The 14709-nt window shown below is 34.3% G+C and overlaps 1 protein-coding gene across 8 annotated transcripts in view; it reads left to right on the top strand.

Moving 5' to 3' along the window:
- LOC150081336 (uncharacterized) overlaps nucleotides 1-14709 on the top strand; it is a 290310-nt gene that overhangs the window by 65132 nt on the left and 210469 nt on the right. The window contains exon 1 of one of the 8 annotated variants that reach the window (XM_090379689.1): nucleotides 11842-11862. The exons of the other annotated variants lie outside the window; for them this stretch is intronic. The gene's annotated coding sequence lies outside the window, so the exon portion shown is untranslated. Of the gene's footprint in view, nucleotides 1-11841; nucleotides 11863-14709 lie in introns of those variants that run through there. 8 annotated transcript variants of the gene reach the window in all.

Consider the following 14709-nt stretch of genomic DNA (forward strand, 5'->3'; position numbering starts at 1 on the left):
TGTGTGACGGGGCATAAATTCAAATTGAGGAAGGATGGTTGCAGGCAGTGGTGAGCTGTGAGTATTTTAACAATGGGCTCACTGTTTTTCTGAATTTCTACAGTCATTTGATTGGTCACGGAAGTGACGTCATCCACGGTTTCCACCAGAGGCTCTTCCCACGCTCCCACTACCAGTAGCGTGATTAGTGCATGTGACGCATTATCGTGACTGACCGGCATGATATCTCAAGTCAAGAGCAGACTGAGGGGGGGGGGGGTGTGGACAGATGGGGCTCGTTATCCCCTTAACCATGCGTATAAGTGTATGTGTATAAGGTCTATCTAAAAAAAAAAAAAAAATGTAAAAACCTCGTCATCATGCCTCCCCTTACAATGATACCTCAATACGATAGTGTCTGGAGTTCTTTTTAGAATTTTTGAATAGTATGATGTTACAATCATACTTCCTGAAGTTACTACTGCAATAAGTATGATTGCAACAATAAAAGTATTTGTCATATGACTGCGAGAATACAAGTATTTGTTATATATTACGGTAATAATACAAATATTTGTTAACAATTTCTTTTTTTCTTCTCGCATTTTTGTTACATTCCATTGTTAGGTTCCCCTATCAGCTGCGTATGTCGTTTGAACTACAAGATCGGTACTTCAATCGACACTGTTTTCTAAATACATTTGTATGTATACTTGCAATCGCAAGTATACATCTCTTACTTTAGTTATCATAAATCCATTGTATCATGTCTTCCAGAAATTATGAAAATTTGCGAGTGTTCAATAAAAAAGCTCTTTTATTTTGTAATCAATATGCACACCCAGGGTCCTGAGCTGGATATCATCATTCTTCTTTTTCTTGGTGATTCCTTTCTCTCTCTCAGAGTAACTTGAGAATTTTTTTTTTGCTGGTGCAGCATAACCCTCAGGCTTCCTTGCAACACATGGCTAATAATACTAATACTAAATCAAAATACCTAAAAGAAACACGAAGGATGTTTCATATAAACAATCTACTGAGTGTGCTCAGCGCACGTACAACTTTTTTTATTCATCTTTTTTTTTAACAACTTGGGAAATATAATGGAAATTCTGACCACTGAGACGAAAGTTCTTTCATATTCCACGATTTCGGGTAACATATGTTTAAAATTTCTTTCAATTCCTTGTCGTCAATGGAATCATTATTTAATTTAAAATTGCTCTGTTGCATTAATAAATATCCTTTAAGGATAAAACAATGTATTTAATAACTTGTCACGAGGTAATTTTTTAAATGTGTTGTTACTTTCGAATTTGATTCTTTCAACATGCTCTCAATTTTAGCGTCATAATTTCTTTTGGAATTTTTCAAATTAGCAATAGCATTCATAGTTTGAATAATTAATTTATCTGCTTTTACCATAGTGATTCTGTAAAACTTCTGAAAGGAAGAGAGCTCCTGCAGGATGTCGATCATTAGTGCTAAATCGTTAAGAAATTCCATATTGAAAAGTCAGTTTAATAATCCCGAAAATTTAACTTCTGTTCAAAATGTTTGCACAAAGTGGGATAATTCCTTCAACCTGCAATTGCCGTCCGCAAGCTACAAGCTGCTCATCCTGGCCTGAACACACGACTGATTTTTATAGTTTCCACATCAAGTTCTTTAGCAATAATCCTTAATTCGTGCTGATTTTTGTAGTTTGGCGATATAATACATACAGTTTTTTTTTTTTTAATTATTGCCTGTATGCCATTATATTTTAGAACATTTTCTACACAGTGAAAGCCTCGACGAAGTTTCAAAATCTGCTAACATTTCATCTTCGTAAAGTTCATATAATGTCTTAGTTACCTCAATTCCCCCCCCCACGTTGCTACTGTTGCTAGTTCTTTGAATATTGTGCAGAATGTCAGAATCGCTCGGATATTCAGCTACTGTGACCATGTAAACATAGACAGGAGAAATTTACTGGAAGGCATAGATCACTCGCTTCTCCGAAAAACATATGCCCATTTGTCAGAGTAAAGGGGAACCACAACGCAGGTTGACCACAGGCTATTATCCATGTCAGGAATCTTCTTAATCCTCTGACTGGCTATGGAAAGCAGATTGATGAGCGCAACTTCTCAGTGTATAACTGCAGGTTTTAGGGACACCATTAACATTGTGAAACTGTAATCCCTTTCACACTTTCTAATTGCCTAAAGGCCAGAACAATGCGTACAAATCAAATTGTAATAAAATCAAAAATGAAGCAATTTTAAAATACATAACTGATCGAATTCTGGGCATAGTGTCCTACTCATCCCATGTAATTTTGGCTCTGGATACTCAATAATTGCATTCAGGATTTCATTTGTAAAATAAATGATCGTCTCAACAATGGGCTCGCAAATTTTCAAATAAAATAATAATGGGCTGTCGCAAGCCCATTAGAGTGGGCTTGTGACAGCCCACTGGTTGCAGGTGTTAAAGTTTGCCTTTATCCAGATGGTGGTGAATTGTTGGAACAAACTTCCATCTCTTGTTGAGTAGTTTGAATAAATTCAAGGAAGAACTTAGACTATTGGAGGGGATGGACAGGTGATGTGGAATTTTTTTTTTTTCAAGCTGATACAATCTGATAAGCCTGCTTTCTTGCATCATTTGCCACTACTAATACTGATACTAAGACTAATCAGAGATAAGAAGATTCCAGAATTGGTCCACTCATTTGTAGATTTTGATTTCTAGTTGCTGAGGTACACTGCAAAAGAGTATTTTTATAGAAGGCAACAAATCTTTCCATTTGTGGTATCTTTAGATTTTGGTTCATTGGGACAAAATTTGAGCAATGTTTTTAATTATTGTGGATAAGGAGTGAGGTGAAATCTGTATCCTTTTGCCACATCAGCCTTTTCTGGTCTCTGAAAATTTCTGACTCACATTTTGTGATCACTTTTGCTTTTTCTGGCAAACCTAAAACTACATTTTTGAGACATGTTGTACCCAGAGGCCCTCATGTGGGATCTTCAATTCCCTGCATGACCTTCAGTGATGTTGTTTGCTTGGTTTGTGCAATTGAAATGTTTTAATTTATTTTCAGTGAAAGCGTTTTCTTTGATTTCTTTGATTTGCCATTGAAAATTCTAGAAATCTGTTAGTTGTTGCACAAAGAGTAAAAATGCGGGACCACATAAGCCTATTCTTGATAATTGTATGAACATGCTGAAAAATATGAATATAAAATTACTGCTTATCTTTCATGTCCAATTATGGCAGTGTGTGCTGTTTGTGCTCTATGGCATCATATCCCTCATTAAGTTCTCTGGCTTTGTATCATAGAATAGTCTAACTGTCATCTGTTAAAGTGAATAGGTTTTTTCAATTGACATTTTACTTGTTATCAGTAAGTGAAATAACATTCAGATCTCCCAAATAAGAGAGGATGAAAAACATGTCTAAAGCATTGAAGTTTTTTTCCCCAATAAAATACTCTTCTTGAATTATTACTTGCCAATTTTTAAGGTTATAAGTAGGGTAACTTTTTACACCATTAACCAAGTGTGTATTGTGTACAACAGAAAATCACTGGTGGATACCCCTACAGATTAAAACATTTGTGAGAATTGCAGAATTTCTGCACATCTATTTTTTTTTTTTTTTTATCAAAAGTTATTCAGTGCCAATATGGGTGTATGGTATGGCATAAAACAAGGTGACTTTAAACATCACCTGCCAGGTGACAGGTGATGTTTAAAGTACTGCCTTGCATATGGGTTTTTTTAAGAATACTGAATTTTTAACTATAGTGATAGCTCTTAAAACACTTAATAGCATGCATTCTCAGATATATTTCAGTAAAATCATATTTTCAAAAATAGTTTGTTTTAAAGATATGAGTAATTATTGTTAATCAATAAAACATTATTTAAAAAAAAGAATTAGCAGTACCTTTATATACATACAATGCTTGAATTTTAGGTTACTTTATTACTAACATCTTTTGCTAGAATGCATGACTATAAAACCTTGATAGATAAAATTTTTAGTAGGCTTTCCTTGATGGAGGTCTATCTGCTTTGTAGTACATGCTTTTAAATTAAATATTCATATTCTTTAATTGATCCATAACATTTACTTCTATCTTTAATTTGGTAATAAAGGACCGTGAGATAGGGACTTAGACCTTTTAGTGAATAATGATTTAATTTGGTAATAAATATATTTTTTTTGAAAATCACCTGTATTCAAGGATATTTGAGAAAACATGTTATAAATATTAAGAGTTAGTACTATGATTACATGTATTAGTATATTTCTACAATACATAGTAATATAGTCATTTTATTTTACCGAGGCAGTGCTGGATTCTGTGATCTTGTCTGATTTTTGTAAACCAAGTGGATCATCACAGCATGCCTTGTAGGTTGGTTATAAAGTTCAAAAATGAGATTCCACTTTTAACATTCAGTGGTTAGTTTATTTAATCACTTCCCTTCCTGGTGACATGCTTTATTTATATCTCATTTATATCACTTTGTTAAATTTTTTCTGTCAAAGGAGTCAAGGAATAATTGGGGGCAGGGGGCTACGTTTGGATTTGATCACATGTACTCAAAGTATTAAAAGCATATATGAAACTGTTTTATTCATTACTTGTAGCTTATGGTTACTGTTATTGTTTTGCCTATAATATCCTCATTTACTGTATCGGTTAGTCATTTGCACGAACACACCAGTTATTTAATTTCACGTTTAAAAATTAACTCATTCAATTCTGGCTAATATCATAAATGCAATCCCTGGTTGAGATTTTTTAAATTATATGCGATTCAAAAATATCTTTGAAGGGACAAAATTATTTTTTAGAGGGCCAGTATTGTGAACATATTCAAGAGCGGTTTTGATTAATACATGTCACTTTTTTCCCCACTGTTGGAACGTGTCTGTACTGTATCATATATGGTCATATTGTACAGTGGTATTGGAATTTCTTTTAAAACCACACATGGAGACTGATATTGTATTTCATAAAAAATGAATATAATCTCCCATGATAAATGGCTTTTTTTCCCTCTCTTTTCTCTTTTTTTTTTTTTTTTTTTATGAACAAGTAGGGGCTAACATGCAAAGTTCCTTTTCCCATTTTGAGCTCTGAATCAGGGAGACAACATTTGTTATAAATTCTCTTTAAATAACTTTGATATAATGGGCTTGACCGTATTTGATATAAATGAAATACACTGAAGCTTGTTTTGGCTGTTCTTTTCAAGGAAAGGAAAGGATCATATATATATATAGCATTTGTTGCTGTAGCAATAAATGCCATATTTCTATGTTGTACCAAATGGTTAGCTGGGTCACTGTGCTGTGTTACAGGACAAGACACCACAGGTGTTGATCACACATGGCTGTCCCACATTTGGCTGGTTGTTCGACCACTGTTGAGAAAGTCAGAGTATTCAAACACGACAGAATGGGAACACTTAACCATGTTGGTTTTTCTCGAGATACTGGCAGCACCACATCACATCTTGCCCCGGAAATTATTCCACATTCAAAGTCGAAAAGATATCTACAATGACTCATTCTTCTTCTTCCTCACAGACACTCAAAAACTGATCACACTTGTGCAAACTACTATGTTACATCAGCCATTACCTAATTTGAGCTTCACTAGCATCACAGAGCAGTCAATTTCTACACAACAGGGGATTGCTAATGCAGAGCAAACTGTGTGTGCGCACGCGCGTACACACACATACACATGCCCCAAAAAAGAGTAGTATTTATCAAATTAGCCTGATCACTCGCTGCAGGTGATGACATCTAATTTATATACTAAATGCTGGTGTTTCCCAAAGTTCATTTCTTTCTCCCTGTGTTTTCCTCTTGTATATTAATGACCTTCTTCCATTGACCAGAAATCCTATCCATAGTTTCGATGATGATGATAGCACGTTGCATTCCACCTACCAGTTAGTAGTAGTAGTGGCATGTGATGCAAGAAAGCAAGTGTATGAGCTTATGCAAACTGTGTGCGCGCGCGCATCAGCCAAAAAAAAAAAAAAAATCACACCATTGCCTCCAAATGCCTGTCCAGTTCCTCCTTAAATTTATTCAACCTATCAACTTCCACGACAGATGGAAGTTTGTTCCAGCAATTAACCACCCGCTGGCTAAAGGCAAATTTCTGCACATCTATTCTACATCTGTCTTTTCTTAATTTGAATTTATGCCCCTTAGGTTTGTAATCTGAACAAGTGGAAGGATCCCATCAGAATTCAGCGTGCTCAACCCATTCAAGGCCTTATATACCTCAATCAGATCAACGTGCAGGTGCCTAGTCTCCAGCCACTGCAATTTGCAGAACTTAAGCCTCTCTTGGTAAGAGGATCCCTTCATTCCCCTCACCAATCTTGTTGCCCTTCTCTGCACACGCCCAAGTAAATCTACATCCTTCCTAAAATGAGGCCTCCAGACCTGTACGCAGTACTCAAGGCGTGGCCTGACCATTGCCTTATACAGAGGGATAATCACCTCCTTTTTCCCTGCTAGCAAAATTCCTATATATCATTGACAAAACCCCATGACTTGCCCTGACAACCTGTCTGCATTGCTCAGAAAACTTCATATCTGACTGCACAATTACTCCCGGGTCTTTTTCATTTTCTACCACCTTAAGTGTAGTACCACCCAGTTGGTACGTTTCTCTGGGTTACTTCTACCCATATGCAGTACTTTGCATTTGTCAAGGTTAAACTTCAGTTGCCACTTCTTAGCCCATCTACCCAAATTATCTAGATCCTGTTGCAGTAGCACACTGCCATTACTGTCATTAACAACCCTGCCAACCTTTGTATCATCTGCAAACTTCGAGAAACCTTGCTCTGTTTGTTTGTTATTTGGTTTTTAGGAGTATTAGCAACTAAGGCCATATTGCTCCAGGAATATGTGGTGGTCATTCCCTGACCTTTCCGCATTCTCCGTATTTGGTGGTGACGGGCTCAAACCCCAGTCTAATCAAGAAGCGTGTGCTACGCATTGCTGCTCCTTCCCACCTGGCTACGGAGGCGCCTCCTTGCTCTGTACAAACAGCTCCAACTTCTCGGACATCCACTACCAATTCCTTAAATGCTCATCTCCAAGTAATTATCCAGTGGGGGCAAAGATAACTTAGTTGATATCAATACATCTAAAACTCAGTCCTATCTTATATCTTACAAAAAAGGATTCTTCTGCTCCTATTCTTCGATGACACTCAGATTTCTAGACAAGATCATTGGGATTACCTTGACTTCTATCTGACTTGGCATAAGCACATCACAAATATTGCTTCTTCTGCAGCTAAAAAACTGGGTTTTCTCTTTTGCTCTCGGCATTATTTTTTTCCAAACGGCTGTTCACTATGTACAAGTGGCATATCTGCCATACCATGGAATATTGTTCCCATATTTGGGGTAGGCGCCTCCGTAGCCAGGTGGGCAGGAGCAGCAGTGTGTAGCACACACTTCTTGATTAGACCAGGGTTCAAGCCCCTGACCACCAAATACGGAGGATGTGGAAAGGTCAGGGAATGACCACTGCATATCCCCGGAGCAATATGGCCTTAGTTGCTAATGCTCCTAAAAACCAAACAACAACAACATATTTGGGGTGATGCCCCCAAAACCTCCTCAGACTTCTAGATTCTATTCAAAAGAGGGCAGTTAGGTTAATTAATGACTCATATCTAAAATCATCTCTCTCTCTCTCTCTCATTCACATATACACTCTGTTTCTGCTGCACATCTTTTCTTTAGATACTTCCATGGGCACTGTTCTTTTGAATTGGCTTCTATAATTCCTACTCTCTCTTCCAAACCAGTCTGAACACATGCTACAACCATTCAGCATCCTTTTACTGTCTGACTTCAAACTAACAGAACCAACTTTTCTTCTTCCCCATTTATTCCTTCACACATATTTCCCAAAAATTACAATCTGCAGAAATTCAACAATATCTGTTTTTCATCTTCTCAACCTTCAGCCCATGCATGAAATTGATAATATAGATCAGAATCTCTAGCTGTTAAGAACTCCATTTGGTGTTGACTGTTTATCGCGGATTATTGATTATCAGCCGATGAAAAAGTGTCAAAAAATTTGTTTCGGGATTGTTGAATGATGATCAGTTCACCATTGTGAACCTGAAAAGAAGAGTGGAAATGGATCCTAATTTTACTAGTTACTTTTTTACTAGTAATGAAATGTGCATGTGTGGCTTTGACACCAAAACAGAGTTGTAGTCACTCCATGGAAGTTACCAAACCTGCCCCATCAAAAAAAAAAAAAAAAAAAAAAAATTGCCGGAGGTTCATGCGAAAACTTTTTTTTTTTTTTTTTTAAATACAGTAGAGCATCAGTTATCCTGAATAGTTAAATGTTAGACCTCTTCCAGATAATCAAAGGTAAGGTAAAATTAAATAAATTCTGTTATGTATTAAGGTAAAAGAAAAAGACTAAGAAGCATGGAAAAAAAAAAATTTATTTAATTAAAAAAAATAATAATAATAACTTAAAAATTCTCACATTTATGCATGTATGTATATTCGGATAGGTATTTTACTTCAAATTTTATGTGAAAAAAAATTTTTAAGTAATTTTTTAAAATAATGTTCGATTTGTTTTTTGTAACCTTTATTTTTTATTATTATTTTTTTTGCTGCGAAATCTTTCAAGTTCCTTAATAATATCAATTTGATTATATCATATTCCTCCTGGTTTTCTGTCCGTTTCAGTGCTGTTTCTTTTCATTGGCATTTTACCGTAAAAAAACAGAAAAATAATAAATCGCACAGTTTCGGGCTGATATTATTCTTACCAAATCTGGAGTTAAACTAAACATAATATGTCATGGGAAATTGGGTTCACGTAAGTGAATGGCTAAACTCTGTCACTCATGGTTTCTGAGAAAACCCATTAGTCCTAATCCATCATTTCACCATATATACGACGTAAAAGAAAGACAGAAATACTCTCGTAGCATAATGAATATTTGTCCCAAATACTACCATTAATAAAAAAAAAAAAAGGAAAAAAATCAGCCTTTCAAATTATTCCAGATAACCGATGTTCTACTGTATTTCAGAATTCCTTATGAATTTGTTCAGACTGGTTAGACGATACACAAGGCCTATTATAAAGAGAATTCCGATTCATTTAAGGGAAAACATTAATGAGAACATTACCAGCTGTTCGAAAATGATGGATGGTTGTTTCTTTACCATGAAAAAGATGCCTGCCGCACCACACACTATGTTCAAGAATTTTTGGCCCGAAAAGCATTCCCGTAGTATCCACTCTTCTTATTCACCTCACCTTGTCTCATTGTTTTTTTTTTTTTTTTTTTTTATCTCTAATTCGAAACTGAAAGGGTGGAAGGAATATTGTGACATATGCATATCATTGGGAGAAACCACTTCGAAGGGAAAAGGCCTCAAGTGTTGGGAATAGACATATTATAAAAGTTCTTGAAATGATGTACTGTTTTTTTAACAGCAGATAAAAATTTTTAATACAAGAACAAGTAACAAATAGTGGCTAAATACATAAAATAAATGAAAAGAGATACTGTATTACAGCTAAGGCTGATAAAGCAATAAAAAAATTAAAAATAAATAAAACAAAAAAAATAGTAATTAAAAGCATTAAAGTATGTTGCTTTTAGACCTGAATGTTCTTTCATCAGATTTGAAGCATGGCATAGCTTGCAATTAAATAGAAGGGTAGGTATTTTATGTGCTAAATGCATGTCTGGATATGTCATATGGCTTGAGTGGGGGGGGGGAGGTGTGTGTGTGTGCGTGTGTGTGTGTGCGTGCGCACACACAATGAAAAAAAAAAAAAAAAAGGAAGGAATAATTTGCTAGACCCCAGAGAGCACTTCATGTAATAGCTTATATAAGAAATCTGCCATCACTTATCACGATGTAAGATCACTGACTGTATAATATGATGTATGTGGATCCCCTATTTCAATTGATAATGGGACCTGACTCTCTCTCTCACACTCGCAGTGCTTCTAAACTACGAGCAACCAGTTGATTGGCACAAGAATTTTTATATTGTGCTTATAAAAATGTTTGGCTAAGGTAAAGAAAGCCTGCACAAGAAGCATGCAAAAGTTTGATGAAATTTACCGCTAAAAGTACTTTGCTGTAACGGCATTTGTATTGTTGCTCGCTCAGTAAACATACAGTGGGTGTTATCGGACAGGAGTAGAAATTGAATCCCATGGGAGATTGAAGCCCTCCTGAAGTGAAAGGGGTAACCTGACCTTTTTTCCTTTAGAATCATTGGTGGACTAGTGGATAAATTGTTTAAGAAGAAGAAGAAGAAAAAAAAAAAAAGGCAAAGGCCACACGAGAAGCACGGCAAACTTAGAAAAAGTTTACTGGTGAAACTACGTTACGAACATTTTTTACAACGCCAGAACTTCCAATATGACTGTTCGTGATTCAATTAGTGATTCTAAAGAAAAAAGGTCAGGTTACCCCCCCCCCCCCATTTCAGGAGGGTTTCAAGCTCCCGTGGGATTCAACTTCTACTCCAGACTGATAACACCCACAGTCTGTTTACCGAGCGATCAACAGTGCAAATGCCGTTACGGCAAAGTACTTTTACCGGTAAATTTAGTCGAACTTTTGCATGCTTCTTGTGCAGGCTTTCTTTACCTTAGCCAAATGGTTTATCTACCTTAATTCTTTTTTTGAAAAAATAATTTTAGAGGTTTTTGACCAAACCTCAAATAATGTCAGTTGAGTCACTGAGAAAACTCAATGTAGCTGTTGTTTGATGAAGTTGATCTTCAATATGACAACTAGCTGTTGACATAAAGAATAGTTTTTCCAAGTTTACCTTGATATCCAGGCTACAAAGAACACCACATGTGAAGAAATTGATTTTTAAAAATATTTTTTTTTATTTTGCCTTTAGAAATCTGAGATGTGAAAGATTTTTAGATATTTAAGACATTAATAGACATCATCCTTAAAATCTCTGAAAAGGACAGAGGTCATTTGGTATTTTTCCATTAATCAGCAGTTTACTATGTAGATTTTCTGATTCTTTGCCTTTAGGAAAGTGTATTATTGAAATAACTATCGCAACTTTGAATCTTTGACTTTTTTATTATTGGAATTTTTTTAAAGGCATTTCAATGAGATGTAGTTTTTATTTTCAGCTTGATAATTCTGCAAAATGTTTAAATAATTATAAGTTGGCCTTCATAACACTAATCATAATTAGGTTAATTTTCATGAATTTCTTATTAATTTACTTAACATAGCAAAATTCTGATAAAGTTGTTGGGTTATTGTAAAATAGGAATTATTTTCCCCTTAAATTTTTTAAAATATTTTTCATTTCTATTTCTTATCTATACATAATTTTGACAGACTTGTCCACTTTCTCATGTGAGCTATAAATCTAATTCCTGAAACACATACTGGTTTGTCATTGTTTGATTCAGTAATTAATGAGAACTGGTAACTAATTAAGATTGGTTTAACAGGTTGCTTAATTTTAAAGTGAATATAGTATTTTAGGTAATGTGTTATCATTTTGAACCAACTGCCTGTTTTTAAACTATAGTGTAATATTAAATCTGTTTAAGTGAAAACCATAACATTTTAGTTATGTTACAAGTTTTTAACTTTATGTAGTCATTTACTTATACCTACTTCATTCAGTCTTCTAGGCATAGACTGAGTCTGCATCAGGTGCAGTGTTGCAGTCCTCTGGTAAAGATAATCATACTACCTGGTAATATGGGAACAGACACATATAAATGTCAAGAATTTCGGTGAAATGCATATGATGGATACGCCTTTGTGCTCATTAACTTTTCTATAGGTACATGGAGTGATATTAAAGTAGATTATATATAGAAAAATGTAGCCACCAAAAAAAAGTCTAAAGGTCACAGGCTGCTTTGATTAGAATGAAGACAACTGTTTTTTATCTCTTTATTTTGAACATTTACATACATTGTTACCACAAATGTTATCCTCAGATTTCTTGTTTATACCTTGTTATTACTCTTATTACACATCATTAATGATGTACTTCAGATATCCCTGAACTACTCAAACAATATAAATATCAATTTTGCACTTTTCCTATTAAGAAAAATGCTTAAGTTTAAATAATAAATATGAATACTTTAAGCATTTTATCTATATTTATTTTTCATTGACACATTCTACAAGATTTTGATTTTAAATGAACTTAATTTTAGATGGGAAAGAGCTGGGATAATGATAATTCTTGTTATCAGTTGTATACCATGTAATACTGTGCATCGAAACATCAGACAACAGTATGCAAACATGTCAAATGTGCAAGAACATATGAAAACTGAATCGTGTAAAATAATTCAAAGTGATATTTGCTTTCAATTTGAATGTTATAAATCATCAGAAAGTACAATAATCTGAATTTGTGATGACTGACAAGATCCACTTGCCATTGCATGCATCCAGTAGGCATCCAAAGTGCATGTGGCAAATTTGAACAAATCTTGTCTAAAATAAACTAACAGTGGCTCAAGTAGCATATATCTTCATACTGCCAGCTCTTTCCTACCTACATGTTAATGGTTTCATTCTCATTTAAAATAATCGCCCTGTAATTAACAAGAAAATTAATTTTACTTTGAAAATCAGCTGAGATGAATTTTAATATTTTTGATCACTTTATTATACTGGTAATATTATATAGCTTATTTAACAGTGACAATATGATAGCACATTATGGCAGTAAAGAACAAGAAGAGAATAATTTTTAAATAATTTTTGGCCAGTCTCATAGCAATTACATAACTGCAATTGTGATATGCCAAAAAATTTTTTTTAGGATTTCACTCATTGTTTTCTTCTAATAATTTTAATTGAATATTTTAACAGTTTTTGTCAACCCATCTTCACAGTTACAGATTTCTCTGTTGCCACAGTTGTTCACAGTTACATCATATCAAATTCTCTAAAGCATCAGAAGTTCAGTGTTAGGAAATTCTTAAAATAATTACTAGCTCACGTTTCCATTCATAAATCCATTAACCATACCTCTTTGCTACCCAGAGCATTATTATATATACAAATACTTCATCTTAATGTCTTTTTTGCACAGGTACTATTATAATAGAAAACACTTCTAACACTTATACATATTTTTTTCTGTGCCTAGGTCTGGTATATGCACTATTTTAAGAATTGACCTATAATACAATTTTCACCATCTGAAAACTGCTTCAGACTACTACATTAGCAGTAAAACCAATGGGCATAGTTTTAATGTTAATGTGTTTTCATTCAGTTATTAATTATAATTACATAACAAGAAAAGCTACTTGGAACTTAAATCCTGAGGGTTCACATTACATCTGTTATTTGCAGACAGCAAAAAATAGATCCTTCTCATTTTGGATATAATTTTAGTAGTAAATCTCTTAGATAAAGGTTAACATTGGTATGTAAACTAATTGATAGCTCTTATTTGCTGTGAAGCAACAGTTAGCAGTTGATCTATTTACCTTAAAAGAGAGTAAATGCTTGAAGATTTTTAGGCAGTTCTCTGCCTTATATTCATTTTCCCTTCTGCAGTGGAAATTAGTATCTTCTCTCATCACATGCCATGCCACGCTCTTGAATATGTTGTATATCAGGAGTGCTGCTAGTTGGTGTTGGTATGCCATTATGGTAGTGTGAACTATACTTAGTAAATTAAATTAATGAATAAACTTTAAAATAGTCAGTAAAAACAGCTCCTTGTGAATGAAAAGGCACTTTTCCCGTCTGATTTAATATTAGTAGTGGGAAATGATGCAAAGAAACAAACTTATACAGCATCAGCCAAAAAAAAAAGAAATTACATTTGCCTTTTTTTTTTTTTTTTTTTTTTTTTTTTTTTTTAATAATTTGTCCAGTATTTTTTTGAATTTATTTGAAACTACTTAATTCCACGGCATCAGAAGGCCAGTAATTAATTATTGTCTGGCCGAAGGCAAATTCTCACATATTTATCCTGCAACCATCATTTTTCAGTTTAAATGCATGTTCCTTTCTATGTTTTGTCTGAGAAAGAGTAAGGATACAATTGCCATTTTGTTTACTCAAACTGTTTAAAGCCTGTAACATTTCAGTCAGGTCTCAGTGTAGAAGCTATTTCCAGATGCTGCTATTTACAGAACCTTGGTAAGAGCCATTTTGTTGTCTTAGCTCATCTTGTTGCTCTTCTCTGTGTCCTTTCCAACAGGTCTGTGATGGAGGGTATTTTGATAGATCTATACTCTTAATGTGTTACAGAAATATACTGTAGAGTTTTTGAGGGATTTAAACTAAAACAGATGTGGTTTCTGTTGAAACAATCTGATGTTTATTAAGAGAAGGAAAGTTATCATTGTGTAAGTGATGGAACAGAGTGTATTTTGTTTTAGAGAATACAGTTGGAAACCAGAAAGGAGTTAGTTGAACAGACATTTTGTCACCCGGGCTGTAAAACATTGACAGATCTGCTAAATAACAGATCCTGTTGATAGATAAAGCAGCCAGTCATACTTGTTCAAGAACTTATCTACTTATTATAGGAAAAGTATTAGTTTAAATGGTTATCACAGACTGTACATGTTTTGCTGATACTGCTACCAAATGTTTTGATATACCTTAATGTTTAAACCAGTGCATATTTAAGATTTTTGTGGTT

Source organism: Mastigoproctus giganteus, chromosome 8 (genome assembly GCF_048544385.1).
Source record: "Mastigoproctus giganteus isolate SK-2022 chromosome 8, ASM4854438v1, whole genome shotgun sequence".
Taxonomy (NCBI): domain Eukaryota; kingdom Metazoa; phylum Arthropoda; class Arachnida; order Uropygi; family Thelyphonidae; genus Mastigoproctus; species Mastigoproctus giganteus.